The sequence below is a fragment of the Moschus berezovskii genome, chromosome 8 (assembly GCF_049115385.1).
Source record: "Moschus berezovskii isolate FMDL1 chromosome 8, NW_MosBer_1.0, whole genome shotgun sequence".
In the NCBI taxonomy this organism is placed as follows: domain Eukaryota; kingdom Metazoa; phylum Chordata; class Mammalia; order Artiodactyla; family Moschidae; genus Moschus; species Moschus berezovskii.
The window spans coordinates 100,191,193-100,207,531 of NC_142467.1; positions in this window are offsets into that span (position 1 = coordinate 100,191,193).

Genomic DNA, 16,339 nt, shown 5'->3' on the forward strand with positions numbered 1-16,339 from the left:
GACGAACCTAAGAGGAAGGCGGGTGGCACTGGTTCTTCCTGCACCTGGACACAAGGAGACCCAAAGGAGGGCAGAAAGGGTCCTCAAAACATTGTCAGCCTAGAACCTTTTATTGCTTGTTTAGTCAAAAAAGTTTGGCAGAACCCCACATCCATGCCCACCATGGCAGATTTGGCCCAAGGCCTGACCCTTAGGGTTGGGGTTTGGGAGAGTGACCTAGACGAGGGCCTTAGAATCAGAAGCTCCCACTCTCCTTCAGGAGATGTTCCTGGCTAGCCCTGGAGCCCTCTTCCCCTACCTGCAAGAAGCAGGATCCTACACCAGGAAATGATGTTGGGGAAGTAATCATATGGGCTTTGGGACCCTATTTGAATCATGTGACATCAAAGCAAAGGACAAGGTCTCATAACCTTAGGACAAGGACAAGGGTGGCTTCCTAATGCTAGAGCAAGACACTGGGTGGTCAGGGCACTGAGCTGCTCCTCCACTGCCCGGTCCCAGGGAGCTCCTCAGACTGGCCTAGTGTGTGGAAACTAGAAGGATATTGGGGAGGGAGGCAGTCCTGAATGAGCCATGTTCTCACACTTGAAGCAACTTACAGATTCTTGGTGACACTGACCTACAGGGAAAACGGGTGGGGGAACAGGGACTCCTGCCCACCTGAGGCGGGGAGGGGAGGCCATGGTTAAGGCAGAGGTTTGGAGCTGTGGCTCTCTCTGGGGTACCCCTTGTGCTCCCAGTTACAGCAGCTCTTTCTTTCCCTGTTGTTTTGCGCCCTGGGGAAACTCCGTTTTTGTGGCTTTTTTTTTTTTTTAATTATTTTTGGCTGTGCTGGGTCATTGTTGCTGCATGCAGGCTTTCTCTAGTTGCAGCGAGCAGGGGCCTACTATAATTGTATTGCAGTGGCTTCTCTTGCTTCAGAGCATGGGCTCTATGATGCATGGGCTTCAGTAGTTGTGGCTTCTGGGCTTCAGTTGTTGTGGTTTCCAGGCTCTGGAACACAGGCTCAATAATTGTGGCGCATGGGCTTAGTTGCTCTGCAGCATATAGGATCTTCCTGGATCAGGGATCAAACCCATCCCCTGAATTGGAGGCAGACAGATTCTTTACCACCAAGCCAGCAGAGAAGTACTATCCAAAGCATTCTTATGCCAGAAACTATTCTCAGCTGTTAGTGAACACAGTTACTGATGCTACTGCTGGCAACTGACAGTTTATTTGTAATGGAGGACCTCCCACTTCCCAGTGTCTGAGCTGATGATCCCTTAAAGTCAGCTTTCCATTTGACATTGGGTCATAAATGCAGGATCTCTCAAACTTTCTAACTAGAGGCCTTCTCTTTGAATGTATATTGGTATTTATAGAATAGAGCCAAACACGGTGCTTCTGGTATATCTCACCTAGACGGGGAAGTGTGTTGACCTGTCCTATGATGGATGCCATCTGTTCTGGAGTAGGTCATTTATTTTCTAGACACATTGGCCATTTGGGGAGTCACTTGGGATCACATGGCTTACCAGAGGGTTCACATACCTTATATACAGTGTGTTGCCACTGCACCTGATGGGGTCCACTGCAAAGATGCTGCATTTTGTCTCTAGAGCAAACAGGCCTTCTGGGATGACAGATGACCCAGGAATCAAATGGATTAGTCAGACTAATCAATCATGCTAGCAGAGAATTTCCTTGCCAAGAATCAATCTCAGGACTTCCCTGGTGTTCCAGTGGTAAGATCTGTGCTCTCAATGCAGTGGACCCGGGTTTAATCCCTAGTCAAAGAGCTAGATCCCACATGCCACAACTAATACTCAGCACAGCTAAATAAACATATCAGTCAGTTCAGTTGCTAATCATGTCCAACTCTTTGTGACCCCATGGACTGTAGCATGCCAGGCTTCCCTGTCCTTTACCATCTCCCAGAGCTTGCTCAAACTCATGCCCGTTGAGTCAGTGAGCCATCCAGTCATCTCAACCTCTATCATCCTCATCCCCTTCTCCTGCCCTCAATCTTTCCCAGTATCAGGGTCTTTTCTAATGAGTTGGCTCTTCGCATCAGGTGGCCAAAGTACTAGAGCTTCAGCAACAGTCCTTCCAATGAATATTCAGGACTGATTTCTTTTAGAATTGACTGGTTTGATCTCTTTGCAGTCCCAGGGACTCTCAAGAATCTTCTCCAGCACCACAGTTCAAAACCATCAATTCCACTGTTATGGATCCTTTGGCTATTACCCACAATATACCTGGCTGATTCTACCAATAACAACAACTCTTTATTCAAGGTTTCCTCCTCAGGCATAAAGAACTTATAAAGTTAATTTGCCTTGCAGTATACTTAGTTGCTCAGTCATGTTCGACTCTCTGTGACCCCATGGGTTGTAGCCCACCAGGTTCCTCTGTCTATGAGGTTTTTCAGGCAATAATACTAGAATGGGTTACCATCTTCCTCCTCCAGGGGATCTTCCCAACCTAGGGATAAAACCTATGTCTCCTGAATTGCAGGCAGATTCTTTACCCACTGAGCCATCAAGGAAGCCTGTTATATGCAAGTACAGATCAATGCCACTCTTACTTTTCACATATTAACGTCAATCTGCAGAGGTTCATTTCATTGCTAAGTGCAGTACACCTCTGGACTTTCTGAACACATACTTATGCCTGAGATCTAATGATATTAAATTTGACTGTTAGTGCATGTAATCCATAACCACTTAGTGGCTCTGATGTTTTTTATTTATTTATTTTGCCATGCTGTTCATGTACAGAGTCTTAATTCCCCAAATAGGGATAGAACCTGTGGCCCCAGCAGTGGAAGTGTGGAGCCTAACCATTGGACCCTAACCAGTGGTCTGCCAGGGAATTCCCTCCATAAGGTATTTGAGGTTATATGGTAAACCAATTCCCTCCGAACAAAAGAGTTAGTTGACTATAGCAAATTACTGAAAGCAGAAGCCATGGGAGCCAGCAACTTCTAGGAACACATAAAGTATGATAGAAGACTTGCTGGATACACAGTACAGATTATCTTGACATTTAAAAGCTCTACGAGGAGCCAGTTTTCTCGAGCCCCCCCAAATTTATTAATTTTTCCTACAGGAGCCCGAGCAGGTTCTCACTGTGAAGACTGGGAACAATGGCCTCCCGCTCCATGCCGGAAATGGTGTGTGGGGGGTACATTCTGATATACACACAAAGCATTCCCTTCTCCGCAACGTAGGCCATTCCTCAAAGAAAACTAATTTGCCTGAACCTTATCTGGTTGGGGAAAGAGCGGTGAGACAACACACTGACCCTTCAGGTTTTTGATCAGACCAAAGGTGGGGAATAAAAGCCAAGAACCTCATCTGACTTACATAGTCCAATGATTCTGTCCCCGCCTCCCAAATAAAACAGGTTTTTTTAAAAGATTTACTTATTTTTGGCTACGCTGGGTCTTCACTGCTGTGCACATGCTTGTGCTTTCTCTTGCTGCAGCGAGCAGGGGCCACTCTCTAGTTGTAGTGCATGGGTTTCTCACTGCAGTAGTTTCTCTTAGGCTTAGTTGTCCCATAGCATGTGGGTCTTCCTGGACTTTTAGGGGAAGCACACTGACTGAAACCACCCAACCTGGCCAGGTACTACAGTAACCATTTACGTGAGTTATGTTACGACAGAATAGGAAGGAATACGGATCTAGTAAGCCATCACCAATCAGAAGAGTTCAGGAAAGGTCAAAAGGAGACACCACATGTCCTTCTACCTCCCAGAATTGTTCTTGCTGGCAACCATCTTGGCTAAGCAATGCGTGCGCTGCCAGGAAGGACCCTGAGTCAAAGTGATTGGCCAAAGACAACCTGGAAACTAATTCCATCACCATAAAACCTGAGACTGTGAGCCAGTGGCAGAGCAGTCCTCCTGGGTTCCCTTAACTTGCTGCTCTCCACTTGGATGCCCCTTCCCAATAAAGTCTCTTGCTCAGCATGACTGTCTCCATGGACAATTCATTTCTAAGTGTTAGACAAGAGCCCACTCTTGGGCCCTGGAAGGGGTTCCCCTTCCTGCAACAGGACCACAGATTAAATCTGTGTCCCTTACATTGGCAGGTGGAATTTTTTTTACCACTGAGCCACCAGGGAAGCCCCCATGAAGAGGAAAAGTTAAAATTTTACATAACCTCCTGCTCGTTCTGCCTCTGTAACTCAGCTTGCTCCTTGCAAAGTCTGGATCACATAGGTCACATAATCTCAGAAAGTGGGGACTTAGAATACTAGGAACTGGAGCTTATCTCACCCTTGTCCTGCTCTTTGCAATTGCCCAGTCCCTGCAAACCTGCTTAATCATGCATCCCCCTCCCCATCTTGACTGCTGTTCCCACTCACATGAAACCCCTTAGTTTAAACCAACCTATTAGCAGCTAGTGTTGCCCACTATAGTCTGTCTATAAGAACTCTGTAACCCCTTTGTTCAGGGTTCAAAGCTTAGAGTGTTAACTCCTCTGGGCCCATTGGCTATTTAATAAACCTGAGTTCTCCAACTCTCTTGAGTGTGGTGCTTGGTTTCTCAAGCACTGGTTTCTGCAACACCAAGACACTTCTGATCTAAGCTAAATGAGGATGAAAACCCCTCTTCCCCTCGAGAAATTGGAGCTGGGATGAAAATCAGGGAAGATGACACCCAAATTCTTCCTTTCCCAGTAAATAGTCTGTTAGGTAGTTAGAATAGGAAACAGGAGTCCAAAATGGCGGTTGCTAAAAGACAAGGAGAGGAAAAGCCCGCGAAAATAGAACAAAGGAAGGTCGGAGGACCGGAGTGAGGACCTCAGGTAGAACAAACAGCACTCCTGGCTAACCCAATTTACATAGGGCAGGCCCAGGGGGAGGAAAAAACATATAAAAGGAGGAGCCAAAGCGCATTTCTGGGGCGCGCTCTTTACCTTTCTCTCTCTTTCTCTCTCTCCTACGCGCTGGCGCGCTCCTCCACTCTTTTCTCTTCGCGTCTTTGGGTTGGCATGCCCTCACGCTTCGAGGGTGACTTCTCCTGCTATCGTCTAAATAAAATAGAGCTGTAACACTGATTTGTCTAAGATCTATAACATGGTTTGTCCAAGACCTGAGAGCTGTGACACACCGAGGGCTTTAATGTCCATCACTCCAAATCTTTGTTATGATGAGACAGAACCGAGGAGCATACACTCGCCTGACATAGTCCATCCCTTCATTTATATGCCTCTCATAACCAGCTTCAAAAGAAACCCAGAACAGCAGCTCCTCACATGCCTACCTGCTCTCCCTCTTGCTTAAATAAAATTTCACTTTACTTAAAGCTCTCTGCTTTGGTGATCAAGAAAATACCTTAAATTCACCCTTAACACCTTGACCTCTAGAGGACAGAATGTTACAGAGTCCAAGCTCTCTCTGCTTGCCACATGACAGGCCAATGAACCTGAGAGACAAGGTGTTCAGGCAAGGAATATGACTTTATTGGGAAAGCTGGCTGACCAAGAAGATAGCAGACTAATGTCTGAAAGTATCTTGTCTGGGGTCTGGATGCCAGGTTCTTTTATAGAGTCAGAAAGAAGCAATGAGGAATTAAAGTCAAAAGGCAGAACAAGAGGGAGATGTAATGAGGAAGTAAAATAAAAAGGGTCTTCAGTAAAACATCTCCAGGAAGGGCCAGCCTTTGGAAGGGTGTGTTGTAATTATTCACAGGTGGGGAGGGTCAGATTATGTCTCTAAGACATAAGAACTAAGATCCTTTAGTTTAACAGGTAGAGGTGCAGGGTCCTCTGAGGCAGGCTATTCTGTATGGTTGTAATAATAAAAGCAACAAAAAGCACGTCAAAGAAACAATTCCAACATGGAGTCAGAACTAGCTTCTCCCTGCAACAATAAGACACTTTTGTTACAGTGTGGCCCTGTGTTTGGGGTGTTGGACTGCACCCTGCAGTTTCGCTAGCCCAGTAATTGCCCAGACCAAAGAAAGAGTCTGGATTCAGCGACAGAGGCATCAATGCTTTAATGGATAGGGGATCTTACACATCTGAAGCAAAAGGGTCAGATGTCAGGCAGGAAAAGTTATACAGAAAATTGGGTGGGAATAACCAGCTATAGAGAAAAATTGACCTCTAATTGGCTCATCAGTTGTCAAGGAAACCAGCTGAGGCATGCACCCCTCAACACCCCTTAGACGAAGTATGCAAGTGGAGATATTCTGATTGAAAGAGTAGAACAATCAATAGCCTGGGGCAACTCGGTGCCTGGGCTCTAAGATTTAGAGGGAGGAGCAGTCATGTGAGTAGGTGTACTGGTAGAGCAGGGGATGCACAGAGCAAAAGAACAGCCATGTCAACCTCATGCTCAGTTTTTGGAAACTCAATGAGAAATTCCCTGCCCTCACGTGTGCACAAAGAGCTGGGCGAATACTAGATAGGCCGCCCCAGGCTTGCAAAAACTTGTTTCCAAGTAACCGCGTCGGGCTGGGTCAATTTTCTGCTCCACCCACTGCCCTCAGCGCGGGTCTGGGCGTCTCTTGAAGGGGGTATCGGCGGAAGCTAGTTCCCTAGAGACACAAGTCCTTCTGGCCCGCTGTCACTCAAGTACTAGGAGGTGCGGCTTTGAGAACTGTCCAATCAGGAGCGCCTCTTGGGCAGGTAGGTGGGGCGACGCACCACTTCGGCTCTGTTTTCACTCCCACAGGCTCGGCTAGCGATCCGGTTTCCCACCTCTCAGAGACGCTGGAGGCACTGCTTCAGAGTCTGTCTTGTTGTGACCTGCTGTGGGAGTCCTAAGAAAGACTCAGGGAGACCCAGGAAACCTAGAAATGGTGAGTGTGCGTTATCCGGGTGCAGAGTTGGAGCGAGAGGAGAGGAGGCGTTGGTTGGAGTGGATCCGAACCAGCTGTGGTGGTGTCGGGCCTCCCCGCTGTCAAACCCGGAGCCTGCGGACCCGAGGGGCGTTGCTCGGACCTCAGTCTCCTCCGTCCGGTCGCGCTGGGGGCGGGGCCGGCAGCAGGACCCCGGGCGTCCTGTCCGGTCACTGCGTGCCCCGACTTCGGCTCCGACCCCACAGCCCCGCGTCCTCCTCAGACTGTGTTGTGACCCCTGGGGAGGATTGTCAGGGTACCCTCGTGACTCGGTCTATGTGGTTCATGCGTGGGAGAAGCTCTGGTGTGTGGGGTCCCCAGTCCCTGACTTTTTCTCAGGAGGCACCAGTTTTCTCTTCAGTTTTCCAGTTATTTGAGTACCAAGAGTCTCAAGTCTACGCCCCTGTCCGCTCAAGCTTAGTTCTTCCTAGGGCTGGCAGTGAGTTCCCTAAATTTTCGGAGTTCACCCTACATCCCCAAGGCCAAATTCCCTCTCAGATTCACAGCCTCATTATCAACTATTTGACCTCCGTGGTGCATTTCAAACAGACGCAGTGTTATAACTGTTTATCATTTTCCTCCCAGAGCGTTGAATGGCTCTTTTTTCCTTTTTTTTTTTTTTTTGTCTGTGGATGTTTTCCACTAGAAGGAAGCAAAAAATAACCACTTGAAACTACTTTGTTCAACAGTTTGGTGCCTCTCCTCCCAGACTCTTTTCCTGGGCACAGACATCTAATGTGTGGAGGTTCCTTTTAAAACTTTCCTGGGTCATGTGTCCTGTCAGGGTTGGCCCGACTTTAAAGATTTAAAGATTGTCACTTTTAAAAGATTTATTCACATGTTTAAACGCCATTTTTTCAATCAGAGTAAAATGCATTTAATCAATACAGCTTAAAAGATAGTATAACACATTTCCCAAGAGGCAAAAGAGGTGAATTTTAGGGAGGAAAAAAAATTCCAGGATTGCATTTCATTTAAAAAGCTTTGTTCTGCTGTTTTTTTCTCCCCTGGAGCATGTGTAGTAAGTTCCTCAGGACTATTCTTTACTTTTAGGTGATTTGAGATGAAATTCTCTCTGATTGTGTGGTGTCTGCTTAGATGTCCATACCAAATGTTCAGGTGTGATTAATTATTTACAAACCTATTTCTCACTGTAGAAATAATCACTGACTGACATCTTTTTTTTTCCCCCTGAAAGGAGTAAATATTTCAGGTTTTCTGGTTGAACTAGTGAAAATGCCCTACAATTTTCTTTCCTCCTTTCCACATAAATGATAGGTTTAAATTGTGTTGCTGGATTGTTCAAACACTAAGTTTGTGTCCATTAAAACTTCAAGTGTGTTCCAAAGATACTCCAGTGCAGAGCAGAGGCCTGTAGTCAGTGATCCATGCCAAGGCTCCTGTAAAGAGAACGACCTGCAGACCCAGTTATTCTTGTTGGGGAGCAGCCCCCACTCCCCGCCCCAGCAGGTGTCTTACATGTTCACACCCACAGTGGAAGGAGACTTTATACTGAGAGACGCTACGGAGCCCTAGAAAGCTGAGGATGCACCTGCACACAGTGGTGGGGACTGATTTCATTTCTGAGGTTGGAGGCCTAAAACTTTCCTCTGCGAGTTCAATCCCTGAGTTGGGAAGAGCCCCAGGAGAAGGAAATGGCAACCCACTCCAGTATTCTTGCTTGGAGAATCCTATAGACAGAGGAGCCTGGCAGTCTACAGTCCGTGGGGTCACAAAAGAGTTGGTCACTGTGGACGCAAAACTCGGAACTTCAGTTTTGCGTTCACAGTGTGGGTACACTCAGTGTACTTTGTGCACTTTGAAAGAGGCTGTTATGATCATGTCTTCTGTGTTGCAGACAAAGGGTTTATGAATTTGGGTCAGAATCTTAAACTGAATCAGACATAGAGTTTCCTCACTTGTAAGACTAGAACCTAGTGGAGTCTGTGCTTCCATGTTTTTGGGACACAGGAGAGCATGTAGAGCCCAGATTCATTCTTGTGGCTCCTCAACTGTCCCTACCCTCCTTCTCCAGTGACTAACCTGCTCTAGGAACTATATCTTGGACCCCAAGTCTGGGAATTTGATTATCTTTCTGAAAGTGGGTTTTTCTTCTGAACTGTAGCAAGAAGGCTACTTATCTGTTTTGATTCCAGTATTTTCTCTTTATTTTTAATTACTTTCGTGACAATTTTTAATATAAAAGTGTTGCGTACCAAATTAAAACACTGATTTTTTGACTCTATATGCGAGACAGCAAAAGAAACACGGATATAAAGAACAGTCTTTTGGACTCTGTGGGAGAAGGTGAGGGTGGGATGATTCGAGAGGGTAGCATTGAAACATGTATATTATCCTATGTGAAGCGGATCGCTGGTCCAGGTTCAGTGCATGAGACGGGATGCTCAGGGCTGGTGCACTGGGATGACCCTGGGAGATAGGATGGGAAGGAAGGTGGGAGGGGGGTTCTGGATGAGGAACACACGTGCACCCGTGGCTGATTCATGGCAAAAACCACTACAATATTGTAAAGTAATTAGCCTCCAATTAAATTAATTAATTTTTAAAATTAAAACAGTTTTTTAAGTGGTGATTTATAGCAGAATAAATTATTTTATAAAATTAATATTTCCTTTTTTAAATTAATTTTTTTGGGCCACACCACATGGCATGGGGGATCAGTTCCTGGACTAGGGATCAAACCCATACCCCCTGCATTGGAAGTGTGGAGTCTTAACCACTGGACTGTCAGGGAAGTTCCTGATATGTTTTTACAACTATATAATTTCTCCTGATGGATACATGTATATGTATGGCTGAGTCCCTTCACTGTTCACCTGAAACTATCACAAATTGTTAATCAGCTTATACCCCAATAGAAAATAAAAAGTTTAAAAAGAACTTTACCATTTCTCCTTTTAAAATGAGTTTCCTCCTGTAAGTTCTCCAGGTTTATTGCATCAGGGAGGTTGTGTGTGTGTGTGTGAGAGAGAGGTGGTCCTCCTTTGTTCTGGGATTGATCCAAAGCCAGGTAGAGTTCCAGTGCATGAAAAACTCTATAATTCTACCGTAAGGAAGTTTAATAAGCCAATTCAATTTCCAAGCACTTTTCAAAAATTGTTAAATTTTCACATAAATACTGGAATCTCAAAATCAGTTATTTCAAATATACGTTTCTTTCCTAGCTAAACGTTGCAGTCCTTTGATTCTAGTTTCCATTAGCTTTGGGGCTTTTAATATGTAAGTTAATTGAGAGATACGATGTGAGTAACGCAAGAAAATTCTGGAACCAACTAGAATTTTGTTCCATTAAGGCAAAGAGAGCCTCAGTATGAGATGGGTCTGTTTAAGTGCTCAAATGTTTTTTCCATTTAAAAAAAAATTTTTATTATACAATTTTTAAAGGTTATACTCCATTTACAGTTACTACAAAATACTGGCTATATTCCCCATGATGTACAATATATCCCTGTACCCTGTCTTACAACCAAATTGTTTGTGACTCCCACTTCCCTACACTTGCATTGCCCCCATCAACCCCATTACCACTAGTTTATTTTCTGTATCTGTGAGTCTGCTTCTTTTTTGTAATATTTACTAGTTTGTTGTGTTTCTTAGATTCCACATGTAACTAATACCATAAAGTATTTATCTTTCTCTGTCTGACTTATTTCACTTAGCATAATGCTCTCCTGTCCCTAGACATTTAGAAGGCCATGCTATTCCTAAAGCAAATGAATTATTGTTTTAATGAATGTGAGGGAAAAACCATTGAATTTATATTATTGTTGATATGAAGAAAACACTTTAAAGCTTATATACATCTTTTAAGTCTATTTTAGATTTTTAAGTCTATTTTAATTCCAAACCCCTAATATTTTATATTATGCCACTCATTCCTGAAAATATCCCTAGTATGAACTATAGTGGAGGGACAAACTATAATGTCCATGTCCTTTTAGTTAGAAGGGGATTTGTAAATCTTTTATGGTGTACAGTTTTATATCTGTTAGCATTTAAAGGATTAAATCTTGGAGTGGTTTCCTGTGTAGAAAAGTTAAGATTAATTTTAAAAAGCAAAAATTAATTTAAAATAATGTTAAGCATAGGAAAATGTATATCAGTTTCTCTCCTGACAATAATACATGTGAAAGTTAAAAATATTTCTACAATGGGAAACTAGCTTAGGACTTCTAGCCCACATGTCCTCCTCCACTCCTGTGCTCTTACTCCATCCGTTCCATTCCGTCGCTCAGTCGTGTCCGACTCTATGCGACCCCGTGGACTGTAGCCTACCAGGCTTCTCCGTCCATGGGATTCTCCAGGCAAGAATACTGGAGTGGGTTACCGTTTCCTTCTCCAGGGGATCTTCCCGACCCAGGGATCGAACCAGGGTCTCCCGCATTAGAGGCAGACGCTTTAACCTCTGAGCCACTAGGGAAGCCCGTGCTCTTACTCCACCCATGCACAAATATCCAGTTCTGATTACTTCTTGATCATCCTGTTGATGTTTCTTTATATGGAAACAAGCCAGTGCAGATGCATGTTTTTCTTACCTGGGTTTGGTTCTTGTAATGAGTAGTCAGGTTCCACATACTTGATGTTTGACTAGTACCGAAAGATAAGCCTTACCACTCCCATTTCCCCTAGTACTTCTTACCTGGACAGGATGATAAGAAAGCCCGGGGGCTCCTGCTCTGTGAGCTGCTGGTTGATTGTGCCCTGTGCTGCCCTGTGTGGCATCATTGACCCCACCAAACCTGGGTTCTATATACAGAGGACACCAAGTTGACAGTGTGTCCTGTGGGAGTAGAATGAGGATGGGACCCTCCTAGCGATCCTGACAACATGTCTGTGTTTTAGTGCAGGTATGACTGAGGCTGGGTTCACCCAGACCTTGGAGGGGAGGGAATCTTCGGGGATTACTTGGCTGATTATACCCTGTGATTGAGGTGAACCCCTCAGATGATCACTCTGAAAAGATTATTTCAGAGAGAAAGAGAGAGTAAAGGCAGCCAGTAGGTGGCAGACTGAGTCCATTCCTGATACCAGAGGGCTCACCGGGACCCTTCAGTACCTCTGCTGTTGCTTCACCTGCTAGAAGCACCTGCAACAAAGGTGCTGACCCTCTGAGTTAGGTGGGCAACACCTATAGCCTCACTGTGGCACAGAAAATGGGTTAATTTAAACCAGTTTAAGTCTGGGGTACTTAATTTCTATAACATAGCCAGTTGTCATGAAGGAGGCCTCTGACCCTGATGGCACTGGTGTGAGGCTCTCTAGAGGAAAAAAATTATCAATGCTAGGGTAGAAAGGACACTCTCTCCACCAGAGTATGTTCAGTGACCTAAAATACAAAACAAAGGAAGACTGGAGGGAGAGAACCAGAAAAAAAAGGTACTGAAAGAAAGGACTACAGTTTCATTCAATTGTAAATCCAAAATATGCTAGAATTTCCATAGCAAAAAGAAGGGGCCTGCATGACTTTTGGCCCTCTGTAATACGAGTTTAAATTAATATTAACATCTTCTGTATACTGCACTGTAACTCATTAAACTTCATGTAATTAAACTAGGTTTCAAATTGCAGGTATTCATGGGGATCCCACTAAATTTAAGCAGTTTACCTCATCATCTCAGGGGAATGACTGAACAGAGTATAGAGGACAAATAGGTATACTTTGCCTTCAGCAGCAGAACTCTCTTCTTGCCTAAATTTCTCATGGTTATATCACTCATTGTCGCAAAATATCCCATAGTGAGCAGGGAAGCTCTGAACCCATGATTCATTAAGTAAAATTATTGTCTTCTACTTCCAAATTGGCAAGACAAAATAAGACTCCACAGATATTACCCAACAGTTAAATTCATTAATATGGCCTGATTTAAAGTTTTAAACAGGGCCTTGAATGTAGTAACCCAAGGACGAAAGAACAAATAAAACCAAGGAGGGTCTTGGAATGCAGGAACAGAAAAGCGAGTTGCTTATTGTCCTTCCCTCCTCCGTGTTGTAACTATTAACGGATTTCAGGTCCTCCTGAGCAATATTGTTGTAGCCACGCGTTCCGGGAAACAAACTCACTCAGAAGGACAATGCAGATAGTGGAGTGCAGTTTATTACACTGGCGGGCCCAAGGCAGAGTCTCCTCTTAGTCAAGGACCCCGACCACCATTTGTGAAAATCTTTTATACCCTATGTGTCGAACCCACCACCCAATTTCCTTGAGACTTACATAAAACAAAGGAAAGGTAAATACAATAACCCCATCATTCATGTGTTAGGTGTTCAAACAGTTAATAATCAATAAGCCTGTGATTACATTCCGATAGACACAGAAAGAGTTTATGACCTGTCCAGAGGCAGGGGTGATTAGAGTATGTTTTCTCTTAGGTGATGAGTAACCTGGATGTGATCTTTAAGATTCCCCTGTCTGCTGCTGCTGCTGCTAAGTCGCTTCAGTCGTGTCCGACTCTGTGTGACCCCATAGACGGCAGCCCACCAGGCTCCCCCGTCCCTGGGATTCTCCAGGCAAGAACACTGGAGTGGGTTGCCATTTCCTTCTCCAATGCGTGAAAGTGAAGTCGTTCAGTTGTGTCTGACTCCTAGCGACCCCATGGACTGCAGCCTACCAGGCTCCTCCGTCCATGGGATTTTCCAGTCAAGAGTTCTGGAGTGGGTCGCCAGTGCCTTCTCCCTTCCCCTGTCTAGAGGGGGTCTTATCTTTCTATTGTAGTTTACATAGGCACTAAGCGCAGAGTTCAGAGTCCATTGGAGAGGTGGCCAAGCATGGTCAGCATGAAAGGCCTAAGATGGAGTCCAGGCCCTATGAATTCCCTCTTCAATATAACCTGTTTTCCCTCCTACCTCACAGGGAGAAGGTATTTGCTTTACTCTTACCCCACCCAGAATACGTACATCATCCAATCAGCAAATGACCCGCAAGACCCCTATCCCACTCCTTGTACCCTGGGTATAAAAGTATACTAAGGACCCCTGTTCAACGTTGGTTCTCCCTTGAGCTGGCCTGCTGTTCTAACAGCGTCTCCTACTCTAATAAACTTTATTTCCCTCTCATTCTGCTTCATGCCTAAAAATTCTTTTCCAGCCCTCACACAGACCACGACATTGAATTATATTGAAAAACATTATAAAGAAATGTATTAAGGGAGAAGTGACAGTCCCTAATTTTCTCCTTTAATAGCTTTATTTGATCTGTCCTTAAACCTGGAAAAAATGAATGATACCTCATAGTGGATTACAACAGCCTTGAGCAGTGGTTACATCAAATTAGCCCCTATTCCTAGTCCCTATCATTGTGGAAATTACGTACTTCATCCACTCAGTAAACATCTTGCTCTCACAGACTTGATAAGTCTGCTCTTTTGAGTATCTATTTCAACATTCTTTCAGCTGCAGAGGCCTTCCCCTCTGAAGGGACATCTTTATCTGGTTACCCTCAGAGAACCTCAGAGGTTTTGCCATCCCACAGTCTCTGCAGGAAGATTTGAACTGCATGCACTTTGCTTCAGGAACACAGGTATGACATCACACTAAGGACATCTTCCTCTGAGGACATTCATTTCATTTTCATTCAGAATACACAAATATGGAAAAAGGGATCTTGCAAAAAGTGTATGGGCCATTAACCCATGCAATGTGAGGCCCTTAGTTAAGTTTCTGTATGTTTTTCAGTAATCAACTGCTCCCTTCTTTACAATGTAAAGGAATATTTGTAGTCATTCTCAGCACCGACAAGGCCTAAAAGTAGGTTCTTTGGGTGTTGGGGAGACAACATATTCCTTATTTAGGAGTTTTACTTGAGTCCATTTTTACTATTACTTGGAAATTGGCCCTCACCTTGAGAGCACCCCTACTACAGAAGGCTCTGGACTGTGTTTAAATGACCACACAACAGGCACTCCTGTTAGTTACCTGGGAGTCTCACTCAGTATAGAGGATACAATGGCTTCCTCTTATGCCTCCTACAGTGACCCATGATGGCCTTAAGTTGTCTATAGGCTTCTGGTGCAAAGAACTGCCTTAGAAGTGCAATTATCACCATGTACTAGGCTCTCTTGAAAACTGAGACTCTCACAAGTGTAATAGAATGCAGTGAGCACATCCCTTAGCACACAGCCATTGCTGTGCTTGTCATTACTCCTCACCCTGTTACCAGGCAGCGGTTCTGCTCAGCATTTGGTTGCTGCCTCAGTGGGCCTCGCCTACAAGCAACCAATTGTGGATGAGCAACCAATAGAAGTCCTGCTCAGTTATTGGTCAGCACTGCAGAGGGCCCTGCCCACAGGTAACAAACTGACTGTTGAGAGTCCCTTGGACTGCAAGGAGATCCAACCAGTCCATCCTGAAGGAGATCAGTCCTGGCTGTTCATTGGAAGGACTGATGCTAAAGCTGAAGCTCCAATACTTTGGCCACCTCATGTGAAGAGTTGACTCACTGGAAAAGACTCTGATTCTGGGAGGGATTGGGGGCAGGAGGAGAAGGGGACGACAGAGAATGAGATGGCTGGATGGCATCACCAACTGGATGGAGGGGAGTTTGAGTGAACTCCAGGAGTTGGAGATGGAAAGGGAGGCCTGGTGTGCTGTGATTCATGGGGTCGCAAAGAGTCGGACACGACTGAGCGACTGAACTGAACTGAACTGAGGAAAGAATTCAGGCTTCCCTGCTGACTCAGATGGTAAAGAATCTACCTGCGATGCAGGAGACCTGGGTTGGATCCCTGGGTGAGGAAGATCCCCTGGAGAAGGGAATGGCTACTTACCCAGTATTCTTGCCTGAAGAATTCCATAGACAGAGGAGGCTGGTGGGCTATAGTCTGTGGAGTCACAAAGAGTCAAATGTGACTCAGCAGCTAACTTAAAGGGAAGGAATTCAGCCATCGGTCTGTGGTATGGTGGTCATCAGATGGAGAGTGAGGTAAGAGGCGGATCCTGGCCTTCTCTTAGAAGCCCTTCAGCTCACTGGGCCTTGGTGAGCCCCAGGTGAGCTGGGGCCCAGGGAGCGGCTGGAGGCTGTGTCCTGTAGTGCTCCAGTTGTTGTTCAGTTACTCAGTCATGTCCAACTGTTTGCAACCCCATGGACTGCAGTATGCCAGGCTTACCAGTCCATCACCAACTCCTGGAACTTGCTCAAACTCATGTCCATTGAGTCAGTGATGCCATCCAACCATCTCATCCTCTGTCGTCCCCGCCTCCTGCCTTCAATCTTTCCCAGTATCAGGGTCTTTTCTAATGAGTCAGTTCTTCGCGTCAGGTGGCCAAAGTATTGGAGTTTCAGCTTCAGCATCAGTCCTTCCAGTGAATATTCAGGACTGATTTCCTTTAGGATGGACTAGTTGGATCTGCTTGCAGTCCAGGGGACTCTCACGAGTCTTCTCCGAAACCACAGTTCAAAAGCATCAATTCTTCAGTGCTCAGCCTTCTTTGTGGTCCAACTGTCACATCCATACATGACTACTGGAAAAACCATAGCTTTGACTAG